This window comes from Trachemys scripta, chromosome 2, assembly GCF_013100865.1.
Source record: "Trachemys scripta elegans isolate TJP31775 chromosome 2, CAS_Tse_1.0, whole genome shotgun sequence".
Lineage (NCBI taxonomy): Eukaryota > Metazoa > Chordata > Testudines > Emydidae > Trachemys > Trachemys scripta.
The window spans coordinates 248,502,136-248,530,068 of NC_048299.1; the positions used below are offsets into that span (position 1 = coordinate 248,502,136).

Here is a 27,933-nt window from a genome sequence, read left to right on the forward strand (position 1 = left end):
CATGCTTGATCTGGTTCATTGCTGATTATGAGAAATAGAAACGAAGTGGTATAGGAAAAATAACTGAGGCAACGGTAATAATTGCCCTACCCATGCTAGACCTTTTACACAAGGGCTTTTCTGAGGTGAAATGCCCCATATTTCAAATGTCAGATGTCTGAAGATGCCTCTGTACATTTCCAGTAACTCAGGCAAGTCAAGATTATTCAGGTTTGGTTGATATTTCTTTCCATTATCATTGGCTTTTTCTCCCCTTAACAAGAGATGCACAAAAATGTAGTTGCTTATAAAAGTCCATACGTAATATAGTCTGGTGTATTTATTCCAGTATTGTACATTGAAACCCAAGAGTAAAAATGGTGGCATTAGTTGCTCAGTGCCTTGGTTTCCCCATCTGTAAAGTGTGTGTTGTCAGACTTAATTCATTAATGTTTATAAAGCGACCAGTTATCCTTGATAGAAGGCACTATAGAAGTGCAAAGTAGTATTAAAGTATTATAAAGTAAATATTAACTCAGTCCTACTAACAATTACCATTAGTGGAACAAAAAAATCTTAAGTTTTTTTTTTTAAATAGGAGTCTTCTATTTCTAAGCATCTTCCAAAAATGATTGAAGTAAAAAGAGATGTTCTGTGGAGAAAAGGGATCAATTCTCATTAATCTACAAGGACAGAACAAAAAGTAATGGATTTAAGATGTAGCAAAGAGACTTCAGGTTTGATATTAGAAAACATGAATAATTATAATGCCACCTGGGCAGTAGGAGACTTCCAGTGGAGACTGCTGAAGCATTTTCAAGGCTATTCAAAGTTAGGCAACCATCTATTAAAAGTGACATAAATAATTAAAGCAATCATTCCATAACATGGGGTGATTGACTATTTATTGATAAACCTTTAGAAATTCCTACCCAACTGAATTATTCTGAGTGATTTTTTAATAAAATATTAGTTTATATTTATATTTTTTATAAAATATTAGTTATTATTTTGAATAAGGCTATTCTGTACACTTGTCAAAATAATAAGAAATATGTTTTCCCATAAAATGGTCTTCCATAGTCTTTATAAGTAAATTTTGTATCTTAAAGTGTGATCTACTGAACCTGTTATTATGACAAACATACATTTCAGTCTGCATGCTTGTCAGTAATCAGACAGAAACTTCTCGGTAAATGCTGCATGTAGTTCCATAACCTTTTTTAAATGCCAGATAACAGTTGATCATTTGGAAGGGAGGGAATTCCAGACGTGATGAGGAAAATCCAGACTCTGACGATCTTGAGAATATGCTGCAAAACCTCTTTTTTGAAAATCCTTTCCGTCATAGCAGGAATGCCAATCACAACACTGACAACCCCTTCTTCTCAAATGCTCTTGCCTCCCCAAAAAACCTGAAATAAACATATCAGCTAACCAAAAAACAAGGTTAAACTCCAGCACGTATGCCAAGCAGATTTGTTGTCCCCAAGGGAGAAGAGCCAGAAAGTCTGTGAAGTCTACTAGGGATTTCGTTATTGCTATTGATTTTACATGAAAGGCATTCAGATACTAAGGTGATGGGTGGCAGTAGAAAGGGATGGGATTTTCTTTACATCAGTGGGAGTTCTGGAGATCTCTTAGGGTACATCTACACTACAGGGGGGAGTCGATTTAAGATACGCAAATTCAGCTATGTGAATAGCGTAGCTGAATTCGACATATCGCAGCCGACTTACCCCGCTGTGAGGACCGCGGCAAAATCGACCTCCGCGGCTTCCCGTCGACGGTGCTTACTCCCACCTCCGCTGGTGGAGTAAGAGCGTCGATTAGGGGATCGATTGTCGCGTCCCGACGGGATGCGATAAATTGATCCCGAGAGGTCGATTTCTACCCGCCGATTCAGGCGGGTAGTGTAGACCTAGCCTTAGTGTACACAACACACTGGTAATAGGTGATAGGCGTGATTTATCTTAGAGGATTGCAATTTTAGCCAATTATAATTGTCTTTATAATTACTGTAGCATACTCACCCATGTTTAGTTTCAGCAACTTGAAAATGAAACAAATATATGTTTCACAAATATACCATAAATTTCAGTGGGTTGTACTCACCTCCACGTGGGTTCTCAACCTGAGAGTCATTTACCTCATGGTGGACATTAACAGGTCTAAAGCCACATTAACAGGTCTAAAGCTATAGTCAGGTGGGAGGGTATTGGTCCTAAAACTATAGGAGAGGGATTCTGAAGCCTTTTACTTGTATAATACGGGGTCACACCATGGAAAAAACACTGTTCTAATGCACATCACAAAAGTACCAAAGGATTTCTGAGTTGTGGTTCATGTCACACAAATTTTGCTGTAAGCTATATACAGTAATACTTTATGGGAATCTGTCTGTTTACTTCTCCTCACTAGCTCCTTTACTGCAACTGAGTAATGTTTTCTTGGCTATTCAGAGGAAAAGGCCTCTCCTTTTGAGGTAATGTGACCTCAAAAGTAAAAATGTGAAAACGGTTTCCCAGTCATTCGTCTTGTTTCTCGAAGAAATCAGATGGGAATTTTGGCTCCTTCTATTATCCGATCTTTCGTCTACAATTTCCTTCTTCAATTTAATTAAAAATTAATTTAATGGAAAAAATCTGTGGTGACACTGTCTAGTTTTTCTTCACATAATTAAAATATATTAAATAATGTTCTGCACAGTGTAAAGTTATACATCTTTAATTAAATACATTATGTCATCTGACAGAGATTCCTCATGTCTACCCAACTGAGGATCACCTCATTTTTTTAATCTGTATAAGCACTCAGGTACTCTGGTGTTGAGCACCATAAAAACATCTATTAAATTAATAAATAGAATAAAACACAAAGTTAGGGCTAAGATACATTTTGTTTCAGACTATAAAGTGTCTAATTCTTTACCTAAGACTTATGTCATTACAACCAGTGTATTTGCATCTTCCACCCTCCCTACATAAGGAAGAAACTAGATTTTCAACCATGTATTGAAGACCATACTTCAAGGCCCTGATTAGGGAAAGCACTTAAGCATGTGCTTAACCTAACACTTCAAAGCAACTTAAGCAGGTACTTAAATGCTTTCATGAAGAGGAAGGCTTTCCTGAACTGGGACCTAACTTTGATTTTAAAATGATCCTTTCTTTTCTGTTCAGGGAAGCTTTACTGTTTGAATCAGAATATTTTTTTAATATTCCATCCTATCCTTGCAGGAAGAGAGGGGCAAAGCTACTGCTAGCAGCGAGGGTGTTCAAATTCAATGGTTTTAGTTAGAGGAGTTGGTTTTCATTCAGCTGAACAACAATCTTTGATGGTTCTTTTTCTGCTTGCAAACTGAATGTGTATATTGGCATCATACTCAGCATTTAGATCAGAGGTCCCCAATCTATGGGGCGTGCCTCGCTCGGGGGGCATGGGGGAACGGAACATTTGGGGAGGCAGCTCTGGGGCCCAAGCTAGCTGTTACAGGGCACACGGAGGGAGCGCCATCCAGCTCTGCTCCTGGTCCTGGCTCCCACTGCCAGCCATAGTTGCTGGCCCCAAGCCTGGGGATCCGGCTGTGAACTGTGGCTGCCTGCCCCACACTCGGGGGTCGACTTCTGGCCGCAGCTGCCAGCCCTGTGCCCCCAGCGGAGACTCTGTTCCCACCCTCACCCCCAGCTATGGCCCCAGCCTCGGGCCCTCTTACCCCATCCGCATTCCCCACTCCCAGAGCCATGGTGCCACTTCTGAATTTGAGTTTGCAATGTGACATGACATCAGAAAGGTCCAGTGCAATTTGGGGCTGCATAGTTAGAGGTGTCATGAAGATGGAAACCAATATTTTCCCTTTCCATTCATCTCTGTTGTGACCATACTTGGAAAATAGTTTTTGATTCTGGATACTATGTTAAGAGAAACATTTTAACAAATTGAAAAGTTAAAGAAGAGTAAAAAACAATTAGGGGCTGAAGATTCTGACTTATGGGGAAAGATGAAAAAAGCTAAAATAACTGATGTTCACTTGGAATAGGTTGACTGTGTTTAGCAGATGTTTATACAGCTCATCTGGTATGTATAACGTGTCTAAGAGACCACTAAGGGGGACATACCAGTTACAAATATTTGAAAGATGTAAACACTAAGGAATCATGTTTGCCAGTCTTGCTTCAGCTGATCTTGAATTCTGAAAAAAGTATGGTAGGGCTGACTGAAATAGGATTTTTTTCTGAAGATCTGATGACAAAGCAGTTATGAATATTATATATACAATGCAGTTTTCCCAGGCCTAGGACCTACGTAAAGCAGTGGTTGTTTATTTTTGTTTTGTTGCTGTTGTTGTTGTTGTTTGGTTAGTTGGCTGGGTTTTTTTGTTTGTTTGTTTTTGCTACTAGCACTTTTAGAAACAGATTGATATCAAAATGATAGTGGCTAAAGAGCAAGACCTCATTGCAAACCAGACACTGTTATTAAGCTCTGGTTTTCTGAATAAATAAATTAGTTATAAAAATAGTCATGCTACAGCTCTCATTGCTTCAGGAGCAGTTTCAGTCAGCTTTGTAAATTAATATGCCATGTCTCAATCTCATCTTTAGAATAAAATATTTTTAACATCCAGGAGAAACTAAGTAAGCAGTGAGGGGAAGTTAAGGGAACAAAGTTAGGCCAATTGGAAATAAAGCAGTACAGGAGTGGTTAGGAACTGAAGTAAGTGCCAGTCATTGATCTTGTGTAATCAACAGGTTAAGCACAACACTGGTTGGCTATTTGGTTAGTAGATTTACAACAAATACTCACTCAAGAATTACTCTGTTTTGAACTTTCCATTTTTATGGAAAGTAATTGAGAAAGTCAGTTCTGACTGCACCTGAATTCCTCTGTTTTATTTCTTCCCTATACATCCGAGTTAAATATGGAACTGAGACTATTGATAGTGTTCATGATGTTTCTTCAAAATATTTTGGCAACTTTTGATATAATTTCCCACAAAGGTGGCTTAATACTTTATAAATGATAGCTTGAAGCAGCAACTGAGGATGTACCATCCTCCATGAAAAGACAGAGTTTTCATCAAGCGGAGAACTTCACACCAATACATGTTTCTCCACAAGAATTAAAAAGAGATGGTGAAATTAAGAGGGAGATGATGTAGCTGAATCTATTCCATATCTGGACCAAGGGCAGAGGGAGAGTCCAAGAAACATGAATAACATATTGGTAGTATTCCCCCTCTCCCCATGAATACGGAAAGGAAAACTTTTTCATAACCAAGGTGATATATGCCCCCCACCCCGAAATTATGGAACCCCCAAAATGGTTTAAATGTTGAGAAGATTGTATCTTTCAGAGCAGCTATTCAATGAGCATCTTCCTGTGTTAGATAAGTATTCATAGAATGTCATTGTATAGTTCTTAAGGCATGCAAAACCAACAGTTGTAAAAAAAACAAACTAGAAAGTTACAGGCAAAGTTACTTAATCCTCAATTATTCTAATAAGGGGAAACCATGGACCAAACTTCCATTCACTTCATGGAAGCAGTAATTAGTAAGGAGTTTAAGGCTGGGCCAGTGTTGGTTAATAATAACATTTGCTTTTGAGTTATGTAGGATGGAAGATGTTCTCTTGTATTTGATAGTGGGCAATAATGTATAAGTTGATGGTGAATGGCAGACCCACCATTGGGTACCAATGGTGGAGTATATCTATTCTCTTGCTAGTCCTTTAAATGATCAGCCAAGGCTCACTGTTGGAAGGACCAAACTGTGAAGTCTTTAATTTTTTATTCAATCTTCACTTAGGCTGTTTACTTTGTTAGGAGTTTTGCCTGAACCCATGCATCTGGACTTGGCCCATAAAGAATAATTAAGAGATAGTTTAAACTGAAGTTTTGCACATTGAGTAAACGTTGTCCAAGGAACTAATAAAACTCTCATGGGCAAAACTAGTTAGACAAATTCAGATTGTCAAAGGAGACCATCCTGCCTAGGTAACAGCAACAGTTCACCATGCAAACATCAGCTCAGGAGTCACTCTTGAAGACAATACTACTCAGGTAGTATTCAAGCCAAGATATTTTGCTGCTTCAGTGAACACACTCAGAACAGCCAGATGACAGCAAAAGCAGCAAAACAAAGGTCAGTTTGAGTAATGATTATGATGAGCAATGAACAGTCTGCAGAACGCAATTCAAACAAGTAGGTAACTGCCTTTCTTAGGGAAAACATCTGTATACAGTGGAGTACACTGTGCAAGTCATTAGTTTTCATGCTTTCTACTATTCCATTTACTAGCTGCTTGGATGCTGTGTGTATTGTGAGATTCTGCAACACGTTGGACATTACCATATCAGGAAGTTGCTTCTTAGCAGCTATTTAAAATAAGGGTTTGCTGTCTCTGTTCAATGGGGAGATGAGCATAAACATCTACCAACAGGTTCATCAGTGTAATCTAAAGAATGTTAAATTCAGGAGAACAAGTCTCTGATGAGTGACAAGTAAAAGCTGCATTGTGCCTGGGCTCTGGTTACACTCCCTACAAAGCACCCCAGAGTCCTTCTTAGAGAGACTGCTGGCAAACTGCTCCCAAACTCACTTAGCTCATGTGGGTATGTACCTGGAAACCAAACCTCTCTAAAAGCAGTTAAGCTGCAGCAACATGGTCTTCAGCATGGGCTGCTTAAGCTTACTCCTGGGGGAAATCTGCGTCACTGTGTGTGCGCAGAATTCATGGCCTCCACAGATTTCTTTGCTTCCCTGCAGAAAAACGACTTCTCACAGGGAAGCAAAGGGAAGCCACAAGAGCAGTCATGCACCCTAATTAAATAAATTACCAAAATAATTGAAACCAGCTTGATTATATTGCATTATTTCGACAAAAAATATGCAGAATTTTGCAGAATTTTAAAATATTGTGTGCAGAATTTTTAATTTTTTGGTGTAGAATTTTTATTTTTTTGGCACAGAATTCCCCCAGGAGTATTAAGCTGTGCTGTCCTCCGGGGATGTACTCATGTTGCTAGCCCACTCTCACTCATTGTACAGGGTTCCAGAAAAAGAAAAGCTTGGTTGTCCATGTCCTGAATGTTGAGTCCACTCAGAGCCTGTGAACTAGCTAATTAAATAACAAAGAAAATACAGCTTAGGGTACACTACACTACTCTGGAATCAGAGGTGTGATTGGATAGGCATTATCTGCCCTGTCTTTTTAATGTAGCTAGCACAGTTTCAAAAAGCAGTAAAGTTGCGGCAGCATGGGCTTCAGCATGTGCTAGCAGCACGAGTGCATACCCAAAGGGATAGATCTCGCTCATTCATAAGCCCTTTGGAAAGGAATCAAATGCAGCTGTCTTAAGTAACTCAAGCTGTGATGGGATTTTGCTGCCCTCTTTCTGCTTTCCCGGGTTGAGGAAAAAACTTCCTTTGCTCTGACCCCTGCTGGTGCCCTCCTGTACCCATGTTTGGTTTTCATGATGCTTCTTCTAAATGCAAAAATGAACTAAAAAGTGTCATGACTGTGGAAGTCCCATTTTGATGGCCCTAAAGATCTCAACTAGCCACCACATGCCAGTATTCAGTGGTAATATAGATCATGTCACAACTGGAGCAGTCTGAATTTGGTTTAAGGGCTATTCTAAAATCAGATGTCTGTAACATATATGCAGCCAAGTGCAGCACTGAAACAAACACTATAGTCATCAACCAGATGCTCCTCTGACAAAAGGATGATCCTTCTTTGTACTCTACTTTTTGAATACTATGTAAATCAGTGCTGGGCAGGGAGAGTTCTGCATGAAGCTAAGTATTCTAGAAAAAAAACTAAGGTGGCATTGGATAAAGGTGTATATGTCTCTCCCCAAGGTTCCCAAAATATTTTGGAAACTTTGATGGGCCTTGTCATTTGTACCACTGAAGCTTAAAATATGAGAGCATATAGGTGTCCATGGACCACATGGTGCCTCAGTAGTGTTTTATTGTGGCTTCCACATTGAAGAAGTATCTCATATGCAGGACCCCATGTATTCTGTAGAACACACTGAACTTAAATTCTGCAGTAACCCCTTTCCCTCCCCACTCCCCATTTTTTCTGTAGTGCTTCCTACATAAATATAGTTGATCGTGAACGTGATTTCACAGGGTTTTTTTTTTTTCTTTTAATTTCAATATGTATAAAAGAGGAGAAGTGATAGCACTGACTGAAGACTGGGATAATGCAGGTAAAACTCATGCAGCACTCTACATTAATTCTAATTACATCTTTGGCACATCACCAAGAGTCCTGTGGTAAACTGCAAGTACTTCATCTAGCTGTTAAGTGTTCAGCATTTTTAATTTTGACATTACAAATAAGTTTAAGGCATTCCATGATGATTCTAAGCTTGGCTACATAGGATGGGGCCACTGGGGCAAGTGGTAGTTTAAAGGGTGGGAGCTAATGAGAAACTGCTGTGTTTATGACAAGGGAGGAGAAGAAGAGAGTTATAGCAGGGGAAGGAAAGGTGTGGCAAGGGGAAGGGGAAAGTCATGCCATATTTTGTCAGTTTTCTCTTGGAACAAACTAGCAAGATCCTATGTGGTGAGAGAAGTGGAGGCAGAAATGGGGCGGGGGTTCAGGAGTGAGTCAAATGTAGCAAAAAGGGAGCTAGGCTTAAGGACATGGGGTTCAGTTGAGTTGGAGTAGAGTTGTTTAGCTAGAACAAATTTGTAGTAGAGGAAGTCAGCCTGGTCATGGGATTTCCATAGAGAGGCACTGCTGTGCAAGAGCAGGAGCAAAGGAAACAGATGTTGGGGGTGAGGCAGGAGTTGGCAGGATAGTAGGTCCATGTTACTTTCTGACTTATCACATTAATGTACATTAACTTCCCTTAATTTCATATTGACACTAATATTTGGCATTTAGTTTCACTGCATCATTTGTGTGATGACTGTGGGTTTTTAATATGCAGTACTTACAAGAGTGTCTATTAGTAATTAGTTGGAATAGCAGCTAAGGCATCACTACTTGTTGGCATAAGAATCATAGTATATTACGACAGGCTCATCCTCCAAACTGCAGTAAATAAAAAGGAAGCAACTATGTTAAATATTCTTCTTATTTATACATAAAAGATTTCTCTCCATTTTTATATACAATATTCAGACAGTAATGCATAGCATTTGTATTTAAACAAGCCCACGCATCTAGGGTGGAGTAATCCCAGTTAAATCAACATCAAACAGTAACTCATCTGCTCTGCTGGATGGTCCAAACCCCAGTTCTGTAATACCAGCTGAGTGATGACAGTGTTGTTCTAAGGTACTTCAGAGCAGAGAATCAGCCCTCATTTTATATCTTTTACTGTATATTTTAACAGCCCTTTTCATTTAACTTTGTTCCCTCTTAAAGCATTCCTTGTAGTAGATAGATCTTAGGGTTTTACACTGCTGTCCATCACCCTATTATCTGAGCACTTGAGATGTCAAGATGAAAGGTACTTTACAGAGTAAATACCTAAGATAGAGTTCAATGTTTATAAAAATGGGGACTGATAGCACTAATTAAAGACCTCATGCAGGCTTCTTCACATACTTAGTTAAACTGTGTGCTTTTCGGAGGAAAACCCATATTTTTGTTATATGTTTGCACAGCCCTATTGCACACAATAGGGCTGGAGCATCTGTGCACTACTGCAATACAAGTAATAAATAATATATTAATGCTGTTATTATGCTCTTTGATATATTTCTGTCCTGACTTGGGAGTCTCCTGTTGTTCCACTTCTGAGCCTTTGCTGAGCAGAGAATGCCAACTGGGGATTTGCTGGTCATTGTGTTTATTATTTTTTCTTAGGGATTAAATTGAGAACACTGAATTCACTTCACTTGTGCTCTAAACCATATTTAAACCCTGCTCTCCAGAGGGGGAAAACCTAGTCTATTAACCACTTTACTTCCTAGGCCCCTTTTAACAATCACTGCTGCATTGTAGTCAAGTTGAATTATTTAAGGAAATACAATTCATGTGATGTATAGCAGCATCTGCAGCACTATGCCCTGGGACTGTCACTGCACTGTGAGTATTCTCTGTTCTGAACTGCAAAGACGTTACGTCCTGTAGTAAACAGTCTTGCATTAGCAGTGGGATAGTCTAACTAACCTAATAGGCTTTTTTCTATTCCTAATTTTTATAATTCTGCCTTCTGAAATATTGTATTATACATATTTATGGGTTCATACTATTCTGTTTTAATTTTCCACCCTCATCTATTTTCTCTGAACTGAATCGTTCACAACAGAAAAGACACCACTTTGTCAAATCTGAGTGTCTAGGCTAGCAGATTCTGCCATCCAAGAGCCCGGCAGCAGTGCAATTTGTATAATAATTTTGGCTGATATTTTCTTATATACTGTGTTGATTATGCAGTCTGGTTTGTAATACATTTTCACTAAGCAGGAAATAGGGTTATGCTTCTTTGGCCTGTTTACAGGGGACTTCAGTTGATCCCTCTCCCACACGCAGATCACTGAATCCACATGCAAACCTCCGTAGCTCCAGGGACATAGCTGCTGTGGATGCTGCTGACTCATTCCATGCAGGAACGATGAGATCCATGTGCAGACATGATCTTGTGAGAATACATTCTCAGGGAATGATCTCCCACCTACTTATTATAGGGTTGGAAATACACAGTGGTCCCCATTTGTTAAGCTGTGAGCCCTAGGAATAAGGAAGGAAAAAGTGAGAGCGTGAGCAAGTCATTATTAATTATTATCTGAGCTGTATTTGCTTGTACTCTATTTGGATCTTTATAATTGAATGTTTTGAGGCAAAGGGTTCTACTAATGATTCCTATCTGGGATATATTTTTGGTAGATGGATGGGGGTCCAGTTGTTAGGATAGAAGCCAGGCAGTCAGGAGACCTCCTTTTCTCCAATTCTTAATCTGTAAATTAGGGGATTGATAGGTTTCATCAATTAGAACCAAATTATAGCTTGCTCTCATGGGTGCACCACAGTAGATAAAGGATGCAGTGAGCCCCTTCCTCACATACACATACAACCTGTTCAGAAGGCAGCCATAATTTGACTGACTATGCTCGGGAGCACAGAGGGTGGAGGCTGGATAGCGCTGCTGGCAGAGTGTATCAACCTAGTAGGTGTGGAGCCATAGACCCACCTGAGAACAGACAATGTGGGCAGTGGAATTCAGGGAGAAATTCAGGCTACAGCTTTTTAAATATCTAAAAAGACCTGCCCGTTATTGTATTAGCCCTGGCGTCCCAGAATGCCCCTTTGCTACTGCTAGAGCTGCTGCCCGCACCAGAGTGCTCTAGATGCTCAGCAAATCAGACTTTGGTCCTTGCTGTTTATAAAACTCTTTGAGCCCCTTTCAAAAGAGGTACTGTATACTGACGAAGGAGGAGGAGGAATGGTATTAAAAATGTTTTAAAGTCAATATGAGTAATGGTGCTGAGCACCCACAATTCCCCTCCTTTGTCAAGTGCTTTGAGATCTGAGGAAAAGCACTATGTAAGTGAAATATATCAGGGCAGGAGCGAGTGAAGCAAAGGCAGTGATGTGGTTAAAAATTTACTTGTTTTGTCAAATGACTTAATTCATCCATGAAAATCACTTCAGCCCTTTAATTCCAGTCACCATTTAATAGGTATAGGAAAGAAACATCATGTGTAAAGCAGGTGCAATTGCTGTGGACACCGGTTCAGATTCTTCTTAGTTACATCAGTTCAGATGTAACTCCAAAGAAGTCAATGATGCTACTTAGATAAATATAACTGAGAGCAGACTGAGAGAGGGGTTTTTGAGCAGAAAATAATAATTCTAAGGGAAAAACAGGAAAAAAGGCAAAAATAAGAGTCTTTCTTACTGTATAATTCTACATGGCACACTTCAGTTTCCCATTTTGTTTCGTTCACTCCACTACTTTATTTTGCTGTATAATGTGACTGCTAAAATCACCTTCCTGAACTACTGATCTGACTATATCACCTTTCTGGCTCCGTGTTTCCCAGTGCATCAAATTCAAGCTGCTTGTCCTCATCGTCAATGCTCTTCAGCATCCAACTCCATGGATGCTGGAAATCAGAAGTTTATATATGGTTTATTCATTAAAGATTATTCTAGTTTCTAAAGAACCTTTTCTGTTTTCTTATTCTAAACTTTGCATTGGCACATGCTGGGTTTTATTTGATTCTTTATAGAAGTTTAACCACCTTATCTTAAGCTGATTTTTCATCACTCCAGTTAGACAGGCTTAAGGTTTCATTCAATTATTTCTCTTCTTAACAATTCTTATCCCCACAAGCTGTATTCTGACCTTGGTTATACCAATGTAAGGTTGATTTTCAAAGCAGCCTGAGGGTATTGGGCATCCAACTCCTACTGAAATTCAATGTAATTGGGCAACTAATTACATTAGGCTCCTTTGAAAATTATCATCCTAGTATGGAGAGACAAGGTGGATGAGGTAGTATCTTTTATTGGACAAACTTCTGTTGGTGAGAGAGACAAGCTTTCGAGCTTACACAGAGCTCTTCTGCAGTCCACTGAAGTCCATGGAGTGACTCCTAGCTTAAATATATGTAACCCTGTCACAACCCTCACATCTGCAGCATTTCCCTAGCGTGGGCCGACTGGCTGGGTAGCTTTTGTATAAAACTGAATTTCTCCCTTTCATTCAGTTGAGTTTCAAGGTAAATCATTTGATTAGTTTTTGTCTGTATTATTGGGGGATTGTATATTGGAGGGGAAACTACATATCTTGTTGCCTCAAGATCTGGAACTGGAGCTTTGAAAACTATTATGAGAGTACGTTTACTTCAGGATACTATGCGTTATTGTCACATTGCAGGGACTAAAATAATGTTAAAGTTCATTTGTCACATTCAGAGGTAGAGAACACCTTTCCTCTATTTTCATACATACAATATTAAATTAATCCATGTGTTATATGACCCAAAGACTGGCGGCATATCCCAAGTTGTTCAATAGCACATGGCAGTTAATAATTATGGTCAGACAGGGTTTGAACCATATGTAGTGAAAGTTAAGTGATCTTTTTTTGTAATTCACTAAGCTATAGTAGAAACGTTAGCTTAGAATCCAGATTTGTAAATTTAAGGCAATGAGATGAGAGTTGAGAACTCTCTTTGATGCACTTCATAACCGGCAGATGCAGGAAAGTTATATTCAAATAATCAATTTGCATTAGTGAGCTGTATCTATTCTAATTGGATTTTGTAGAGGTTTCTCAGCATTATTAGACGGCTATACATGAATGCTGGCTCAGAATGCTGATAAGTATCTGGCATTTGTTAAATCTGCAAAATACTTTTTTAGAAAGTAACAGTTGCCAGAGAGTTCATTCAGCAAAAAAGGCATTTTAATTTACAAAATGCTTGTCTTCTTTTGTTCCCAAAATGGATGTATTTTGAGAATTTAACAGTAATATAGTTTTATTAAAATATTATTTTCATTTATGATTTTAATTTTTTAACATATTGTTTTGCTTGCTGGTGTTGGAAGGTACCTCCAAAAATATACATCACCACGAGATATCACAAAGATAAGAGCTATAATCCTAAATGCTGTTTTCAGTCTGTTCTATTTACTATTGGTATAGTCTTGGGTCCTCTTTCATTGTCTGGGTTTGGTTCTTATTTATGTGACTGCATGTAGTCCCATAATGGAGTCTAGATAAAATTATGGCTTTCCATTTTCCAGTTTTCAGAGTGGTAGTTAGTCTGTATCAGCAAAAACAATGAGGAGTCCTTTTGGGACCTTAGAGACTAACAAATTTATTTGGGCATAAGCTTTTGTGGGCTAAAACCCACTTCATCAAATGCATGGAGTGGAAAATACAGTAGCAGGTATATATACACAGTACATGAAAAGATGGGAGTTGCCTTACCAAGTGGGGGGGTCAGTGCTAACAAGACAATTCAATTAAAGTGGAAGTAGGCTATTCTCAACAGTAGAATACCAAGGGAGGAAAAATCACTTTTGTAGTTGTAATGAGGGTGGCCCATTTCAAACAGTTGACAAGAAGGTGTGAATAACAGTAGGGGGAAATTAGTATGGGGAAATTAGTTTTTGTAATGACCCATCCACTCCCAGTCTTTATTCAGGCCTAATTTGATGGTGTCCAGTTTGCAAATTAATTCCAGTTGATACCAGCGGTTAACTGAAATTTCTTTCATTTACCTTAACCAATGCTCCAACACTAGAGTTCATTTCCAGCACAATGATATTGTGGGCAGGGCCGGCTCCAGGCACCAGCGAAGGAAGTAGGTGCCTGGGGCAGCCAATAGAAAGGGGCGGCAGTCCGTCCATTGTTGGGGTGGCACGTCCAGGTCTGCGGCGGCAATTCAGTGGCGGGTCCTTCAGTCCCTAGCTTCCTCTTCAGCGGCACTTCGGCGGCAGCTCAATCAGGTTTCTCTTTTTTTTCTTTTTCTTTTTTCTTCGCCACTTGGGGCAGCAAAAAAACTGAAGCCGGCCCTGATTGTGGGTAACGATTTCAAAAACATTACTTGATTCAGGAGCCAAGTCCCATGGAAATCAGTGGGACTTTGGCTCCTAGGTCACTTAGGCACTTAAAAAAAAAGTTTCCATGTGTGCCGTACAGGATATACCACTTATGAAATAAGACCTTTTTTCTGCTTTGATCTCTAACTCGGGGACAGTACTGTAGTACTTAAGTCTGATCCTTTTACCAGTAACCATATGCGTCGCTATGACCACATTCTTCCAAAATTCTTGAATTAATGGCTGTCCTCAGCAGGTGTTGCTATAAATCCTAGCCCCCTCAGTAACACTTGGCAGGGTGCTATTCTTTATTTTTAATTAAAAAAAAAAAGAAGCAAATTTTGATTTCCATTTTACTGGGGGAAATCTGAAGTAATTCTACTGACTTCAGTGGCGCTATTCCAGATTGACACTGGTGACATTTAGGTCAATATAATCTGGCTCATAAAATATTAAATATTAAAAAATGACAAGAATTTTGCTACACCAATGTTACTGCTAATGCACACAGAAAACTGCAACCTGATAGTGGCTAGGCAGATGGCAGGTAGTGATCACTGCTAACTAGCAAATGGCTTGTCTGTACGGAGATCAGCAAGCTAGGGTGTACATCTCCAGCACTCTAACCTGCCACACACTAACCTGTCTCCTTGATACAGCAAACTTCTAGTTCCACAATATGTTTTGACTTGCAGCTGATTCGAACAGCAGTAGGTCATAGAGCATTGCGGAACTTCTAGTGCGTGGTAGAAAGGTCCACATGGAAACTAAGGCTACGTCCTCACTATGGGGGCAGGAAGAGTCAATTTAAGATACGCAAATTCAGCTACGCGAATAGCGTAGCTGAATTCGACGTATCCGAGCCGACTTACCCCGCTGTGAGGACGGTGGCAAATTGACCTCCGCGGCTCCCCCGTTGACGGCGCTTACTCCTACCTGCACTGGTGGAGTACAAGCGTCGATTCGGGGATTGATTGTCGCATCCCGACGAGACGCGATAATTCGATCCCCGAGAGATCGATTTCTACCCGCCGATTCAGGCGGGTAGTGTAGACGTAGCCTTAGGGCATGGCAGACTGGTGTCCTGTAGATTTACACTCCAGCTTGCTGAGAACTAACCCTCTATATAGATGAGCCCTAAGAATTGAGCACATCCTGTTAAATTTGTTACCCTGTCTCTGTGACCCACTTGTTTGTCTTGTCCACCTGTTATGTCTTGTCATTTAGACTGTATGCTATTGGGGCAGAACTGGACTTTATTATGTCTTTGTAGAGTGTCTAGCACAATGGGGCCTGGCCTTGGTGTGGCCTTTAGGCTTTATCACAATATAAATATTGAATAATGACAATAAATGCATTCCTAACCCAGCTGAAGCTCATGGGGCATTGTGCAACCCTTTAAAATACAATCAATTTACAATATAATACAATAATATGAAAACTAATTAAAATGCAAATAACATGGCAAATAATGCATTTGTGCAAGTGTTAAAATTGTTCAGCGGCATACACAGATAGATGCACATGTACAAGTGGAGGCTGGAGGTTGAAAATGTATCTATACCTGAAGTGCATCAGTGACACGTCTCTCTTTTTTTCCTGTCACCTCATTTTGATTGCACTGCAGGGAACAACCTAAATTATATTTGAAAGATTTTGTACAAACTATCAGTGCTTTTGAAATTCACCTCGCATGTCAATTTGGGATTTAGACACTTAATGTAAACTATGTGTTGGTGCATTGTATGAGGGCTTGGGAGCGAGGAGACAAGCAAATAAACCCAATTAAAGAATATCTTCTAACATTAAGTATTTAGGTAGCTAAAATAGGGCAATTTATAGACATTCTCTTCCATTCTGACAGTCTCTTTTAGAAAAAACACAGATTTGGAGCTAGGTAGCTGGTGGGTCTTGCTTTAGTGATGTCAGCAGACAGCACAGTGCAGTTCTGAAAAACACTTTATAAGTATTTTACCATTTTGTAGTTTAGCCTAATATCAAATGTATTACGGTAGCATTTTTAAAAAGGATAAATATCTGTGGGGGGATAATTTAGTGCCAGAAGCATGAAGTTTGAACACCTCAGCTCTTTTGAACCAAAGGATCAATCCTCAGCAAGGTCGATTCAGTGCATTATCCTTTTGAATCAGCTAAAAGGAGTGTCATGCAATTTACTGTATGGAGGTCTTTCAAAGAAACCTTAATAAACTGAGTACCTGTCTGCTGTGTAGAGATATTTGCAATTCCATGGCACTTTTCACAAGAGAAGAGGTTTTCCCAACTGTACATGGCCAAATTTTCCCCTTTCCCCATTGTTGTGTTGTAGAACAGTTGGTTCCATTATTTCTTGGATATCTATAACTGAGCTGTCAAAAACAATGAGGAGTCCTTGTGGCACCTTAGAGACTAACAAATTTATTTGGGCATAAGCTTTTGTGGGCTAGAACCCACTTCATTAGATGCATGGAGTGGAAGATACAGGAGCAGGTATAAATACTTGAAAAGATGTTATTTGCCTTACCAAGTGTGAGGTCAGTCTAACAAGACAATTCAATTGACAGCAGGATACCAAGGGAGGAAAAATAATTTTTGAAGTGGCTGGGTCGTTACAAAACCTAAACCTAATTTCCCCAGTTCTAATTTCCCCCTACTGTTATGCACACCTTCTTGTCAACTGTCTGAAATGGGCCACTCTCATTACCACTTCAAAAGTTATTTTTCCTCCCTTGGTATCCTGGACTCCTTGTTGTTTTTGCTCATACAGACTAACATGGCTGAGCTGTCAAAGTTCACTGCATTGGCTGAATATCATGGAAATATAGCCAGTCTATTTTTATTCTCTGTGTGATAATCAGATCCCTACATTTAGTTCAAAATGACAGTCAAAAATGTCTGATTTCTGCTTGAGGAGTTATATTAATTGTTGCCTGGCTTGATTTTGTTTCTACATGAATGACCTCAGAAAGAGTAAATGCAGCTGTCATATGTGTTATGTGCTGAATTTTTAGACCTGAAATTGACCTCTTTGAGAAGAGCACCTATACCTTATACAAGAATTTATGTATAATAAGATATAGAACATTATAATTTATACATGGTTTATATAGTATAGAACATTTAATAAACCATTCAGTACATTATATAAAAACTCTAAAGCACTTACCTCAACATTTCAATCGTAAATGCTTAAAGCATTTTGTATGATGTTTCCAGCTACAAATTCCACTTCTATTAAATTATTCTAAACTATTAATGCATTTTTCAGGCACTTTGTGTCTGAGATCTTTTCAGACCACTCTGTCATATACGTCATGCTATACTGAAAGACATTATTAGAGACAAGGTAGGTGAGGTAACATCTTTTATTGGACCAACTACCTCACCCACAAGGCTACAATGACACTATATACATTATTAGATATAGATATACATTTCCTTAGCTATAGGCCTGATTCTGTAGGGTGCCTTCAGTGGGGGCTGAGAGTGCTCAGCATATTGCACAGGATTGAGCCCAGATATGTGAACACAAAGGGCCAGATACACACCAGCTGGTCTATCACTAGGGCTCCTAGATGCTATGGTAATACAAATAATAATAAATGTTAGTGTTTACACGTATCAATTTTTCTCATCCCAGAATTCTGAAATGCCAAAATTAGGCATCTTACATATTCCGGAGATTATTTATGCAGCAAAGTGCATTGTATCTTTATAAACTATAGTGCTGATCTAAGAAAAAGGGGTAGTTTCCCTTTAACTTACATGTAATCTAGTGTGGCAAATTTAATCCTAAAACTGCCAGGGTTTGTTTAAATGAAACTGAAATTCTTTGGGGAGCATTTTAAATCTACATAATGTTTGTGTGATAATGATTGTGTGATGTAACCTTTAAATTAACAGATATATGTGTGAAGATATGTACCTGCCATCTGCTTAGTGGCTTCACATTTGAAGATGCGACAGTGTATTAATTATTCCACCTAAAGGCTATAATGTTTGGATGGAACAACTTATTTTCATGATGTCTGATGATTCTGAAAATGCCCCCTTTTGCCCAAACAATATACCCTGTGGTGACCACTCAGTTCCAAGCAGTAGCCGTGTGGATTTGATGCACAATTCTATTTAGAGTGGGAAGGCTTTCTATAGATTCCAAGTTATACATTTCAGTAAAAAAAGTACTTCATTTTGGTGGGAATCTAATGGTAGAATTTGGCTGCAAACTATTATACCTTTAAACACAGAGCTCTTTAGCTATATTGTGCTCCTATTAATCTTGGTGTAAATGCAGAGTAACTCCATTGACTTCAATAGGGCTACTCTGGATTACACCAGAGTAACTGAGAGCATACCTTTGTCCTTGACTATATTAAATATACAGAAATACTTTAAAAATAATTGTCAGTGATCTTACAGCAGCAACCGAATCAACAAACTTCAGAGTTAAACTTTCAAATCATTTTTAAGTTCAGGAACACAATGAGATATGATACTACACCTAGCCTTCATAATGCTTAACTCAGTTCAGAAGTTATTTGTGGTGTACTGCATATAGGAGTTTTGAAACAAAAAATAATGGTGCTTGCCGTATGCTACTTTTACATTTCAGTACCCATAATCCTTTTCTAGCTCAGCAGTTTCAAACCTGTGATAGTGTCTGACTTCTGAGAGCAAATTGATTGCCAGAATAGTGTAAGACTTTCCCCACATGCCATATAGCCTCATTCTTTACACTTCTGTTTTTTGTTAATGCTGTTTAAAAGCAGATTTTTAATGGAAATGGACCTTTAATTTTAGAGGATCTGATCCAAAGTCCATTCAAGTTAATGAGATTCCTCCCACTGACTTCAGTGGTCATTGTCCTTTGATAGATACCCTGCCTTAGGATACTATACTGCTGCACATTACTATCGTATCTGAGACTTTCCATGTAAAATCTGTGCAATAGTGAAGTCCGTAATGGACTTAATGGAGTTTCTGGCACTTCAACCTTTTCAGGGTTAAAACTCTACTTAGGGGAGGGCTTGTGATTTTTTATTTGATTAATTAATATTTACTGGGGGTTTATTTAGGTTGATTTGTATCAGGATTTTTTTGTTTGTTTTGGGTGGGAAGGGTTGTTCGTGTATTGGTTGGTTGGAGATCTTGAGCAGAAGAAGGGGGTGTCAGTATTGTGAGTGCCACTCTTAAGGTGAAAAGTCATTTTGGGAACCAGGCTGCAAGATGCTTCCAGGACTCAGCTCCTATAGTGATGAGTGCAGCATAAGTACCTAAATAGAACAGAACAACAATTGTAAAATCTATAAAATAAAACTAAAATTTGGGATTCTGTCAGTTAAAAATTAAGTTGGTAGGAAAAACTGATGAATATTGGATAGGTCCTGATCTACACTGGCAGCTTTATAAACTCCAGTTCTTGTAGTCAGTGAGTTAATGGATGCCTTTTTATATTAAGGTGACCCTTTAGAGAACTGAACTCTGGAGGTGAAATCCACCCCCATGTGCAGACAGTCCTATGTGCCATACAAGGCCCTTCGTGCTTTCAGCCCCACATTAATGCCCCAGTCCTGCATCTGATTCCACACTATGGATTTCTGCACCCACATGGAGTCCCAATGAAGTCAGTGGGCAAAAAGTTAAGGGCTAATAGTGTGAAACACTCCTATGAGGTCCTGAATGCCCTCAATACCCACTGAAGTCAATGCAGACACTTTACAAGATTGAGCCCTAAGTGAAATTTGCAGTAGCGCTGAGGAGCTGTGCAAGGTCCTATACACCAAAAGAAATCTCAGGGCCATTTGATGGCTAGTCAGTAAAGCAATGCACTCTATAGTATAACATATCCAACACACATTATTTGTCATATAAAGAAAAACAGACCATTTCATTATGCATAAAGGTGCCTGAAATAGAGTTGCTTCCATGATTAGCATTTAGAGGACTTTTAAGTTTCTAAAGGTGATGTCAAAATTAGGGCATAGACTTTCACATTCAAATGTCTCATTTAAGTGCTGACAACCAGATTCTCCAAAAGCTTTCAATGCTTTATGACAGTGCATTTTTCTTAACTTGGAAAATGGCTGCGATGGCTGACTGAACATGAACTCCAGCAACAAAATTATCAGCAAACCTTGTATGTTTTTTCTTGATAGACATTACAGCACTTATCTTAGTCAGAAGCAGGGTGTGGTACCTACATTATTTTGTTTTATGTGTCTTCTTTTTCTTGCCATATTGTTTTTATTTGTTATTTTCTTATGCAACTTTAATAGCATTATACTGGAATCTGTTTCTGTGGCCAACTACTGTCAGAAATACCAGCATATAGATCAGAAAGAGCTTTTCCACAGTATAATTAAATAATGCCAGCAGACTGCTGCATTAACACAGCTACAATAACTCTATGCAGCATGCATCACAGGCTACTATCAAGTCAACATTTTTAGACAGCTTCTGCCATTTATGAAGTGAAGTCTGAATTATGGGTGGAGACAAGTCATGTCTCATAAAGACATGGTTTCAGGAACCAAATTCAATTATACTGTAGTAATCTAATATGTGTTGGATCCCTACAGTGTGGAATACATGCAGTTATAAAGAAATAAATAGGAATTTTTATTTTGTGAATTCCGACAGTTTATTTTATATTTGAGGGCTCTGAGAGGTTATAGAATACTATCTGGATTCATGTGCTAAGTAAGAAGGGCGGACAAGGGTAGAATGAAGTGAATGGATAGGCTGTGTGAATTTTCAGTTCTTTAAAATCAGTAAATATTAACTATATATTTATTTATATTGTTTAGTGTACATTTTTTCTCAAATATATTTCTTTTTAAAAAGGTATGTGCTTTGATTTCTATGCACCTTCTTTTCTCATCCTTACTGAAAACATTATGAATTAACATATTTTGTTGATCTCCTCCCCAGTTTGCAAATTGTCCTGTGATCTTCAAGGTGCAATATTATTTTAATCAAAACAGCATTACTTTAACTGACTTAAATTAAGTATTCTGATCTGGTTCATAAGCCTTAATTAATTACTGTTGAACTATATAGAGTGTGCCAATGCATGGATAGACCATTCACATGGTCTAATTATACAAAGTGTGACTTACCCTACTTTGTAGTTTCATTATAAACACCAGAAGGAAATGGTGAGGATATTTTATTTAAATAAGACAAAAAGCCTTCAAGTTTTGCAAATGTTAAAATAATCCATAGGGATTTTTTTTCAAAGCTCCTTGATGGTCATTAAGGTATAATAAAGGAGGGAGGGTCATGTGCAGAGCTAGTAATTCTGCTATGTTGTTTTTTTAAAATCTGAACATCTAGCACGTACTTGGATCTTAAAATGTCTAATTTAGAGTGTTCTTTTTGTTGTTGCCCTTTTTTCTTTTCATAAAGAAAAATCAAACTATTTTAATTATTTTTCCATCTTAGGTTTTTGAAATTTTTTTATTTTACATCTCTCAAAAGTTCACCTTTAGAGGTTGAGACTTATGTGTTCAAAAGAGAAGCAGGGAAGATCATTTTGAGATCTTCAAATAATTGCTGGTTCAATCATTCATTAATCAGGATTTTCAGATTATAATTATCAGGGCTAAAGTAATCCATTAACTGCAGTAGACTAACACTTGCGATGAAGTTGCTCCTCAAAGTAGGAAATGCATGAGAATCACGAGAATGGAAATCAACTATTGTCAGTTGTATAATAGCAAAAATATTTAAGGGTTGATATCAAATTACTAAACACTGGATGCTCAGAAAATATCAAAAAATATTGAAAAAAGAATGGAGCTAGAAAAAATGACATCAAACTAATTGTTATGCAATTACTCAAGGAATACTAAGGGAGAAGTCCTTGTATTGGGAAAGTATATAGAGACAGGAGGACAGTAGCTAACCAGTGAAGGCTAATCCTGTACCTAATGTACCTTTAATTTGTAATTTTTTAATTTATTTATTTACTAATTCAAGATTAGTCTATTAAATGTATATAATTTTCTAAACAGCATTTTTAAGTCAATAAACAGTTTATATCTCAGTAAAAACAAAACTTTGTAGCTTACTGTGACATACTTTAAAACATCAAACATGTATGGATCCATACAGAAAAAAAGTCAAAACTAAATGTGTTTGAGGGATAAAAATCACAGTTGTTTAAAGTAGGAATCATCTTAGGTTCACAGCGAACAGAGAGCTATATCCATTACTCTTTCTACTACATACATAAACCAGTATATAATTATTACACTTTAGGTCTCAGAGGTGCCAGGCATCTCCAATTCCCACTGGTCATCTCTGAAAATCAGATCATCAATGCATAGTAGTGACAGCTGTGGGTGCTCAGAACTTCTAAAAATTAGACCATATACATCTCATATTCGACATTTCCTTTACCGAATGTAAATTTGAGGACTAAAATAAGTGCACAGTATAGTCCATATGATATGGCGTGTGGAATGCCTTTTATAAAGTTTTTGCTATTCCAGGTTTTTGAGATCCTGGTCTGGAAAATGTTGTAATGGCTTCAGCACAACATTCTCCTCTGGGATATGAAAAACTTCTTTTCTGGAGCTCTTTGAGATTCAGAATAGTCCTTTGACTGTGTTTCCAAAATACCTTTATTCCATGCAAATTCCAATGGCAGTGTAGTGCAGGGTCTTAAGGAATCTAGTCTTGGGTGGTCCACTGTTTTATTCTCTTGGTCTAGCTGTGCTTAAAAGTCACATTTAGGAAGATAACAATTTTATTCTGAAATTATCAATTGATTTGATATGATATTATGAAAAGCAATGTGAGTCATAGGATATTCAGAACCACACAATCTTTCATTTGACCAGTTAGAAAAAAACACTTAGTCTGTCACTCCAAATACAAATGAAACATACTATCAAATAGCACATACACGAACTCTGACTTCACAAAATCCTTTGCGGCGTTCCAACGTAAAGTTATCAAAGAAAGCTTTTACATTTTGACTCGTGATAATCAGTATTCATATATTGGAAGAATTTGGTCAGTGTTTTTGACTTCTATTATGAATGTTCTGCCATTCATTGCTTTCAGTGGTATGACCGGCACTATTTTCCTCAGACTAAAATCTGAAGGAAAGTCTTCAGTGGTGTGAGTCACCATGGATGCTATTAGATTCAGTTCACATCAAACATATTCCACACAATGTGGGCAACATTTTATGGACTCTTTGTGTGAGAGACTGTTTTTTCTCTTTCAAATGTAAGAATTTGTTTACATCTCAGTAATCATGATATTGAATGTAAATAGGCTACAGGCAAAATCTAGCTGTTCCTACATTTAGCTGTGTTTATAATTAAAACAGTATTACCACAGATAATGTATTTTTCCAGTGAATATTTTTTAGTCCTTTGTTCTAACATTCAAGAATAAGGCTTCCCATATTCTCTTTTTGTTTTCCTATTAGCTTATTATATCAGTCTGTGAACCCCCTTCCAGACCTTTATCAAATGGTTTCTTTATGGTAAGAAACAAATGCTTTTCTCCTTCTGTAACTGCATTGGCAGTCTGAAGACACTCAAGATAATCTGCTGAGGTCTGGGCCTACTGCAGCAGATTTGGCCTGGCTGCCCCTCTGTCCCAAATTTTAGTGAATGGCACTGTGACCAGGCACATAAATCCACTCAAATTTGGCCTAGCTGCCTCTCTGTCATGGAGGGAACTGAGCCAACTCTGCTGCTCTGGGCAGCTTCCCAGAAATCTGATGCCCTAGGCAATTGCCTAGTTTGCCTGTAGTCAGACTAGCCCCTGCTGCTTAGTGAAGGCTGAGGCTGGAATGACAAACAGGTTACAGGGCAAAACTCAGTTAAAACATATAAAATATATAATGAGGCCTCGACTGTGTCTATAAGATCCATGCATAGATGAGACCCTCCTACATGTGGAAAGAGGCCCATTACATATGGAAGGGGACTTGGCCTCTTCTGTAATACTACAACATCTCCTCCTGACAAACCCCGTGGAGGGTGTTCCATGAGTGTTGGGTCCTATGCCATGGAAAATGTATGGAGATGGGGCAGGCCAGGGGTGGAGTTACATTGAACTTTCGCAAGTCCCAGAGGGCTTAGGCATAATTTTCTCTCTCATATAACAGTATTATCTAGGCAGCTATATCTTCTACGTAGATGAAACTGGAGGCAACCATGGTCAAGAGAAATCTTTTATATTGTAGCTCCAATGGAACCCCACTGCCAGGGAGACAGATAGGGAAATGTTGAGGGATATAGACAGTGAGGGGGAAGCACAGATGGTTTCCTAAAATCTGCAAAGTGTGTGGAATAGGCTCCCACAGGAGACAAAAGGTTTTGCAGTGGCTTCACTAATGGGATAATTTGGAAGGATTTTAGAGGCAGGTGGAGGAAGCTTCCTTGCAGAGATTTCCTCTACCAGACCTCCTCCCAGTGGTTTTAAGCATGGGAAGGGTGGATGTGGTCCAAAGTAAGGAAGTGTAATAGTTTGTCCTAGAACTACATGGGATCTGTCTTGGGTCTGGTTCTATTCAATAGCTTCATAAATGATTTGGGTAATGGCATAGAGAGTACTCTTATAAAGCTTACAGACAATACCAAGTTGGGAGCAGGTGGCAAGCACTTTGGAGGACAGGATTAAAATTCAAAAGGATCTTGAGAAACGGTCTGAAATAAATAGGATGAAATTAAATATGGACAATACAAAGTACTACAGAAATAGTCAATAGCAATAGCAGAGGATGGATCATTTGATGATTGCCTATTCTGTTCATTCCCTCTGAAGCACCTGGCATTGGATGCTGTCGGAAGATAGGATACTGGGCTAGATGGACCTTTGGTCTGACCCAGTATGGCCATTCTTATGTTCCTGAGCACAAATACAAAACGAGAAATTACTGCCTAGGAAGGAGATCTGGGGTTATCGTGAATCACAAATTAAATATGAGTCAACAATGTAATACTGTTGCAAAAAAACCCAATCATTCCGGGATATATTAACAGGAGTGTTGTAGGCAAGACACTAGAAGTAATTCTTCTACTCTGTTGAGCACTCGTAGGGCCTCAACTGGAGTACTGTGTCCAGTTCTGGGCATCACGTTTTGGGAAAGATGTGGACAAATTGCCAAAAGTCCAGCAGAGAGCAGCAAAAATTATTAAAGGTGTAGAAAACTTGACGTACAAGGAAAGCTTGAAAATATTTTCAGTTCAATACAAGCACTAGTTATAATCTTTCCAACTCCATCTCTTCTGGATGGAGATAATAATTACCGGTAAATGTTAATAATATACCCATTTCACAGAAGAGGAAATTTGTTCATAGAGAAGACACAAAATTTGTCCATGGCACACAGTAAGGGCTTGGCTACATTTGCGAGTTAGAGCACAATAAAGGAACCCCATGCACACTAGCTCACTCCCCGTCCACACTGGCAAGACACGTAGAGCGCTCTGACTCCGCGGCTACAGCGCTGTTGGTACTCCACCTCGGCAAGAGGAATAACGTTTGCTGTGCCTTGGCTACAATGCCCAGGCATCAGTGTGAACGAGGTGTTGCGTTATTGCTCTCTGATCGACCTCCGGAAACGTCCTATAATCCCCTTAAGTCAAGTGGCCACTCTTGTCATTGTTTTGAACTCCTGTAGGAATGCAGAAATGCCCTTTCAAAGCTCCGTTTCTGACAGCCGGTATGCAAGCCATTACCGTGGAATGCTGTGTGTGAGCGAGAGAGGCGGGAGGGGAGGGCGAGGTCTGCTGCTGTCTGAACTTACAAGACAGCATGCTGACATGTTCTCAGCCCCCCAAAAACCCACTCTCTCTCCCCCAACATACACACAACACACTCCCTGACACACTCCACCCCTCCTCCCCCATTTGAAAAGCACGTTGCAGCCACTTGCATGCTGGGATAGCTGCCCATAATGCACCACTCCCAATGCCGCTGCAAGTGCTGCAATGTGGCCATGCCAATGTGCTTGAAGCTATCAATGTAGACAGATTGCAGTGCTTTCCCTACTGCACTCTACAAAGGCTGGTTTAACTCAAAGCGCTCTACATCTGCAAGTGTAACCATGCCCTACGTCAGGGCTAGAACCAGTATTAGAACTCTGAAATTCTTATCTCACAACTCCATACTCTGTCCAGTAGCTTATATTGTCTTTTTTTTTTTTTTTGTAATACAAAAGGTGTGCTACAAATTTCCTGAAAATGCTTTAGGGAAAATGGCAGAAATTGATTAAAAAATGGTGTAAATCTTGTGGCATGCTTGAAAGCAGATTCTATTGTTTGTCCTGGCTTCTGTACAAGTCACAGTTGTAGTTGCTCAACCAGTGTTTTATTTTTCCTCTGTGTCCCTGTCATATTTCTTTTCATTTTTATGCAACAGTTTTTATGGAAATCAGTGATAGTTCAACTGAAGTGTAACTAAGATTTACTGTTTTTACATTCTATATCCCAAAAGGACTCTTTAGTGAAAACTAAAATAAATCAAACCATGGGCAATTCTGTTCAGAATTTTGCAGTACTTGCACATATCAAATATTTTATTTTTAATGCACTTTAGTTTATATTAATAGGCAGAATGATCTGCAAACACAAAGGCCATTTTACATCTCTGCTTCAACCATTTATTTGAAGACCGGTGTAAAGGTGTAGAAAACTTGACCCACAAGCCTTTTAGCCATTGATTTCAATACTGTATTTTAGAGTTTATTTTTGTATTTTAGGACAGATTTAAATTTTAGAGTGAGCTGCAAACAAAAAATGTTGACTTGCATTCCATCCTTAGCTTGAAACAAAGTTTATCTGCAGTTTGCAAGTAACTGAATATAATGCAGAATAGTCCAAGGTGGAGAGGATTAACTAGAGAGAATTCTCTCACTGTTAGCTCTGAAGAATCCATTATTTGGGTAAATTAGACATGTTATCCCAATTATATAGAAAGAACCAATAATGTGCACAATCTGTTACTTTGCTGTTCCCCCTCCCGTCCCTCTCCCCCCCCCCCGTGGAATTTAGCCCTTAAATGTTATTGATGATTTTATAATAGAAACTAATATATATGGCTCCATTACACAGCTCTGGAAGTGAAAAGGGGCTTTGAAGTGGCATAAATTACATTTACACCCACTTTAAAGCCCCTTTATGCTGCCCCAGCGGTGTACAGGGGGTGGGAGAAGGAGGTGTCTAAGCATAAATGACAAACAGGCTCAAGTAGGTTTATCATTGACAAGGAATATGCATAATTTAAAATGTACTGCATGGAATATCTGGGGTGGTTTTTTTTGATCTAATAAAAATATAGTGATACACAGCCTTGTGAAATATAAGGAAAATGATATAATATGAGTGGCTGAATATCAATGCAGCATGTGATATTACAGACAAAATTTGCCACAGGGTATGTCTTCACTGCAATGTAAGCACAG

General features: G+C 38.7%; 1 protein-coding gene and 1 long non-coding RNA gene across 20 annotated transcripts in view; one reads left to right on the forward strand and one right to left on the reverse strand.

The window, feature by feature from the left end:
* Positions 1 to 27,933, forward strand: part of RIMS2 (regulating synaptic membrane exocytosis 2) — a 767,247-nt gene that overhangs the window by 720,351 nt on the left and 18,963 nt on the right. The window lies entirely within an intron of this gene.
* Positions 17,222 to 27,933, reverse strand: part of LOC117873739 — a 29,782-nt gene continuing 19,070 nt past the window's right edge. The window contains exon 4 of the long non-coding RNA XR_004644799.1: positions 17,222 to 19,774. This is a non-coding gene — a long non-coding RNA (uncharacterized LOC117873739). The remainder of the gene's footprint in view (positions 19,775 to 27,933) is intronic.